Consider the following 7138-nt stretch of genomic DNA (forward strand, 5'->3'; position numbering starts at 1 on the left):
TGGTTGGAAAAGAACAGAGAGACAAATAAGCGATAGAACTAGAGGGAAAGAGGAGCAAAGTTCGCACCAGGAGCAGCAATGGGCCAAAGGTTCGCAAAATGCTGTCCGTAAATATTTAATGCCCTTCACCGGTTCGATCGATGAAAATCTGGCAGAACCTGACCTTATCATCCACGAAGCGGGCCGTTTTTCTACTCACTGTTTATCATTCTCACTCATGCCGTTGGGCATTCTCTTGTTGTTCGGTAAAAAAAAATACAAACTCAAAAAAACCCACACACACACCCTCGATAAAAATTAGACTTGTCAGGAACGTTCCCGATCTGTCGTGCTGGGTCAAGCTTGTGGTGTTTGCCATTTTTACCCAATTTGCCACCATTCCACATTGATCGATATTTATAAAGGTTTAATAGCTCTCAAAATGTTCTTATAGCGATAACAGAAACACATGGGAAGCAATTTTACTTATATTAAAAAAACACGTAAAACAAGTCGCAAATGAGGAATATATAAAACGAATTCCAAGATTCATTGGAATGTTTTGGGGAAGAACATTGTGGTCGATTAAATATTCATTCAATTTAATTACCTTAAAATCATTGTGGTACTTGAAATGAGGTCAATGGTTGGAAACAGAGGTATGAACAGTACGACCACACACGCGTTCGCATTGGGAAGCAACTGCTCCTATTCGGGTGTGTAATGCAAAAACAGATGAATAATATACAACAGAGTACAGGTACGGGGTTGAACTCGTGTAGCTCACAGCCTTGACAAGGCTCAGGCTACCCCTGTAAGAGCAGGAGCGCGAACATATCCGATCGATGAATGCAAATGATTGTGAAGCCATCCGCAGCCTCCCGCGGCTGAGTGGTAACCATCATCATCCACGCCGGCCTCAAACCAACAGCTACTAAATAAACAACAACGAAGCAAAAAGGAGGGAAAACATCGAATGAGAAAAGCGAAAATCATGGTCTCCTTTGCAACTAGGACTATGTCACAACGGTTCACCATAGCGGCGAGTGCTATGGCTGGCGGGAAGATGAACGGAGGTCCGTGCTAAAATGCTAAGTAAATTGAAGAAGCTTGCCCACATTCGCCTCCCCGAATGGTAATGAGACTGGATGTGCGATGGGTTCGAAGTGTTCAGTTAAAGGATGCGCGAACCGGAGGCTGTTGTATGTGTGTGTGTGTGTGTGTGTGTGTGTGTGTGTGTGTGTGTGTGTAAGTGTACGCGGGGCGTGCCAGCTACCTCGGTGGTAAGTGGCACCTTTCACGTCCTAACATTGTCCGCAAGCAAGGACTGTGTGTGTTGGTCGGTTTGATGGCGTGCGGCAGGGACATCCTTCTCGCCAGCGATGCTGATGCGAAACAGAAAGCGAACCAAAGCGGACAAATGAACGGGACACGTTTTTTTTTTGTTGTTGCAAGCTTACCAAAGAAAGGAAACATTTCTGGCACTGATGGTCGGTACGGTCGGTGAATGCACTTGCTGCGAAGATGTGGTTGTACATTTTGTTGATAAAGCACAGGAAATCTTTGGAGCAACATCGGTAAAGGAGTTCGCGTGAAGGTGGACTGGAGGCCGGTGACTCACAACGGTGAATATGACTGGCGACCAGGAGTCCACCGAGCAAAGTCCATCAAGGACGAACAGGACTGGCGTAAAACACGATCGCAACCACTAGCAGAGAGACAAAAGGCACGGCATCAAGTGAAAAGCCTCACTTCACGATCCAACGTTCATGAGGACATGGCGTTACGCCTTACCTTTCGTACCCATTGGCAAACCGCAAAACAGAGCGTAGATTGCATTCCATAATGCTGAAATCTCATTTTTATGTATCCATATTTGATTGACACACGTTGCGAATGCACGGAAGCATCTGCTGTACGAATGTGTGCGGTGCTGCATCATACAAGAACGTAATTTCCCTACGTTGTAAATGTCTTCAAAGCCGTGGGTGGCACAGACCACCGCACGTTGCGGAAAAGGTCGGTTCAAGTGGTCTTTGAAGCAGCCGTGCGGGGTCGTGCGCGATTGTTCCAAGTGAGAACATTTTGTCCTTTTGTGCACTTTGAACAGGGATACCGGGCATACCGGGACCGGTCGGGAAGCAATTTAAACCGCACATGTTTAGGGTACGCTTAAGCAGCCTAAAAGCGAGGCCACAAATACGCGAGGGAGACTGGTCGTAGATGTATCTGTTGTGGGTGTGTGATATTTACGGGCTGAATGATTACCAGCGAACGGTGAGAACCATAATTAACTCGGGCTCCGTGTGTGAAGCGAACAGACACGGACAGTACATTTACGGTGTGGCATTTCTGTTACACTTCGGATGAAGCACGGGAATGAAAATTGCCAACATCTCAACACGAGCCCATCCTTTGGCCACTCGACGCTCGTGCGATGGGTGCGAAGGAAAGCAAAAAAAGAAAAAAGGGCACATGTTTCTCCGGCACGCCAGTTTGACATCACGGTCCGCTTTTATCCGATGCGATACGCGACCGCCAGCGATAGGCAGCATCCCTTTCCCATGTAGGGCATCAGCAGAACGGCAGTCCTGCCCTTTCGTTGTATATTTTAATAAAAGTTAAAAATAAACATACATAGGCCCATGTGAGGCGCAGATTATTTACATATCTGCCCATCTATTGAATTAGTCTTTTTTCTTCTCCTCATTTCCCTCTTGGTCATTCAGCCAGGGAAGGATGCTCCGAGGCTGGAGACGGATGGATGATGCTGGTAGCCGATAAATAGGACTACCGGGTCCTTTTTGTTTTACTGTGCCCCATGAGCATGCTAAAGCTGTTTCCATTTGCTAACCCCGCTCCATGCTAATAGAGCAGCGTGGAGTTCAGAAATTGGAGAGAAGGATGGTGAGAAGGTTGAACTTCTCCTAAAGATATGGTTCGCTGCAACAAACTGTTGGGCTGGCAAAAAGCTTATCAAACAGCTGCGAATGTTTTTCATTGGATGCTATTTCACATGCAGATCACTCGGTGGTGGATTTGTCGGAAATAGCCTGTCGGTAGAATAACATTATATCAATTCATTTAATGCATTAGTATAGAGTCAATCTGTACACTGGTGTAAACATGGAAAAACTTTCGAATGAAGTAGTTGAGGTTGTTTTTTCGTGAACTGCTGTAACCTAAATCCCCGATTTAAAATATAGGCTTAATAGTGGCTTACTAGATTCATTTTTTGGTTACGACCAAGGTCTGTGTAGGATAGAGGTCGAGTAATAGCCAAGATAGAGGTTCGCCATTTTGGATTTCATTTGACATTTCGTCGCCCGTGTAAGATTCCTTCTAAGATCTAGTCTACTTGTTTACTATATCCCGATTAATCAACACAACTACACACAAAACATTTGAATGGAAAAGCGCGTCCAAACGTCAAATCACGTGTAACGAACTTTTGGCTACTTGTCAAATCGCTCTATATTACTCGACCTCTATCCTACACAGAACTTGGTTACGACCTTGTGGATGGAGGTAGCATGGGCAGTCTTCAACTGAACCAAACCCCAAGCCGGAAATGGCAAAGGGTATCCTGCAGAAAGTGTACTGCAAAATAAAGGTAATAGATTTTAACTTACTAGTAAAATAGTCAAGCTTGCTACGCGAAGGTAGCTCATGATGCGATTCAATCTTTGACTGTTGATGCAATATTCGAACATCTGCGTTTGAGTTTGGTGTTGTATATTTTTTTAAATCTTCATATATGCTTAATTTATTTTATTTTTTAAGTCTTATAGCATGTTCAGAACAGATTCGATAAAAGTCGTTAAAAGTTTGAAGCGGAATTGGTTGTAACCATTCATAGTCAATACCCGAGATACGCGCATAATGCGTTCCAGAGAATTCGGCGTATTTAGACTTTTCGCGCAACTCAATATTTCCATGTAAACTTCATTTATATGTCCTATTGAGGGATCGATTTCATATGTTCACCTTGAGAAGCACATTCAAAACTGAGAATTAAACGGTTATCTAAAGAATTTTTTGGATTATTTGAAATTCCCAAATTAGACATTAAATTCTGTATACAAAACTTCGCAAACTCTTAAATTAATTAAAATTGCGTTAATTGAGAACGCGTTGTAAAGCCGTGAAGGCTAACTGTATTTGTATTGATTTCATAACCTAAATGCTAATGTATAGCCGCACTAGAGTTACGTGTACTTCGTAAATTAAAGTTGATTTTTTGCTACTGAATAATTTTCTAGAATTATAATTAATTTCACAATGTTTCGTTACGTTTAACCAAGCAAAAACGTTCCGGCACCGGTGAACCTGCCACATCGTGCCCGACTCCATTTAGGCTGCTATCCGAGGCTGGAAGATATTGGAAAACGCTAGATAAATAGGTGTATCAATGTTTGAGCAGCTTTTGCAGCAGTACGACAATTGACCGAGCAAACAGCAGTAGATCAGTAGACCAGACGCGATACTGCAAAATAATAGCTTTTTTTTCAAACATGATGATGGATACCGATTGAACGAATTCCAGATGACTATTTTGATATACAAACATATTTTTTTCTGTACCGGGTTATGGAAAAGTTGGACTTACGAAAAAAATGCGGTGATAATTTGTATCGTACTCATACACAGGTTTATTTTCGATGAAATTTGAGTTTGGTTGGATATATCGAGAAATAACCATCTGTTGCTGGTTTTCTTTCGGTGACGTTACATCCCACGAAAGAACGGCAAAAGAAACTGCCTTTTCAATAAAACCATAAATTGGTGTACTTCCCATTGAAATCATTTTTCTTGAAAAAGAACAAATTTAACAAAAGTAATGTACAGAAGACTGCTAAATATGTTATAGGCAACTGCATTAAGCGTGATATTGACCGACCGTTGTGCCATATTGTTTTTGCCGTTTTGCACCAAACTCAAGGTTTGCATCGTTATACGACACGTGATCGTAGCCGTGACTAATGTTCATAAATCTCCCGCGTAAGCTTCCGTTTGTGTCAATGTGCGGCCGCAAACTTACGGTTCGATCGAGTTCCGATCGCCCGCACCTTTGTAGATGCAGCGTCGCCTATCAGCGCTGGATCTACAGCGATCGTTTACATTCGACTTGCGAATGCGATCCGGTTAGATGGTGTGCAAGCGAACACATCAGCCGCATTAGGGCAACCGGAACTGCAAGGTTACTATTCCGGTATCGTTATTCTCATGCCCGTCCATTCTTGTCTAGAGTTGGTGTAAACGCTAGAGCACACTCGCTACTTAGTGTGTACACGTTGCGATGAATTTATAATGCAAACCAGAAGGGCAATAGGAATGAAGTTATGTACGAACACTATCGGTATGGATATGATCTTCTGCTCCAATGGTTTTGCATTCTCTTAAATGGTAAATAAGACTTCAAAACATACACAACCGGAGGAAAAAATTATACTAACCATTTTAAGTGCTAAGTGCTAGCCCGCTCCATTTTTGAATATCTTTTTCTTCTTCTTGGCGTAACGATCTGTTAGATCATGTACCTGTCATTTCTGGCTTATTTTATTTTATTTTAATCACGTAGCCGGATAGTCAGTGCTGCGTACGGGAGATTGGTTTGGATGGGATTTTTAACCGGTGCGGCTGTGTGAAGACCGATGCCGCTATCAAATACATCAGCGGGTTACCCGCCCGTTTTTCGAATATATGAACAGAAAGATTCTCACATCAAAGTTTTACCTCATTTTGTTCTGTCTGAAGTGTTTGTTATCATCATATATTTGTCTCAAAACTCCAACTCCAAACGCTATCTTTTTTTTTTAAAACTTGTCTATCCATAATTCTTGGTGTGAGTTGTACATAGGACACTACTATATCTGGTAATTGCTCGTTGCTTAAGGTTGTTTTGTTTTCGTTTTTTACTATTTTAATTTTATATAATCCATGCTTGGACAGATCGTGTCTATTATCCATTTGATTGTATGTATCTCTTAAGTTAAGTTTGATTTATCATCATTGATTCGTTGGTGGTTATGTTTCGAAGACAATTTGACTGGAAACTTTATCTCAGACAGGTCTAAACAAATAAATAACAGATTTTTTTTTTATTTATTTACTCTGGAACGGCCAGGCCGTATTGCTTACAACTAAGAGTAACTTAATCTATTGTACAATTCACATTCGTTTGAAGACATTTCCTTCTCCAAACGAAATAAATAACAGATAGTAAAGCTGAAAAAGTTGAAGAATAGACACGTTTTGCACGTAAATTAATGCAAAACTTCGGTACGATCACAATATTATAGAAAAATCGCTCAAAACGTTTCATCGTTTCCATAAGACGATTGAAATGCTACGATTCGATGTTAAATTATGCATCCATCTATCAACATGTTGTCGAATTTATGATGTCACCAGTATGTGAACATTATCTTTGCTGCGAATCGTGTTAATAATGTATGAGTACTTGCTTTGATATCTTCATCCATCCGGGCACGTGTCAATACAGACGAAAGCTGGTCGAACTTAATCGAGATCGCAAGTTATCATGTCGTTGTACGAACTTTGTTCGATCATCCTAGATTGCATAACTACCGTGCTGATTGTAGGTGAGACTGTGATACTTTAATTTTTGTAGCTCAAAAGACACCAAATAATTCTTATCCTGGGCCCGCTGGCGGTATGAGGTAGCTTGTTTGCTGACGCACCTTGCTGTAGAGCATGAAGGGAAGAGCCCAACAAAGACGCAGAATAAATCAGAATGCATGAGCAAAGGTACAGGTCGGTGTTGTGTTTACCCGGTGCGGGTGGCTTTGTGGTTTTTGCGGTTACCGGAAAGAAACTGAGCCAGAGCGCACGTACACACAACAGCGGACATGCATACCGCCCCTATACACACAAGCAAAACGGAAACGAATTGGAGTTCGATTACACCTTTCGAATTCCACCGACAACCAATCTTATCAAATGCCGGTACCGCCTGTGGAAATGTTAAAAAAAACACACAAGAACGGAGAGAGAGAGAGAAACGCACACAGTCATTAGATGTATGATTCTTAACAAACAAAAAAAAACACACAGGGGGAACACACTTTTGTGCGTAACACACACGCAAAAAAAAGCATGAACTTGTGCAAAGACTGCCAACACGCACGCGTGCGCT

Source organism: Anopheles moucheti, chromosome 2 (assembly GCF_943734755.1).
Source record: "Anopheles moucheti chromosome 2, idAnoMoucSN_F20_07, whole genome shotgun sequence".
NCBI lineage: Eukaryota > Metazoa > Arthropoda > Insecta > Diptera > Culicidae > Anopheles > Anopheles moucheti.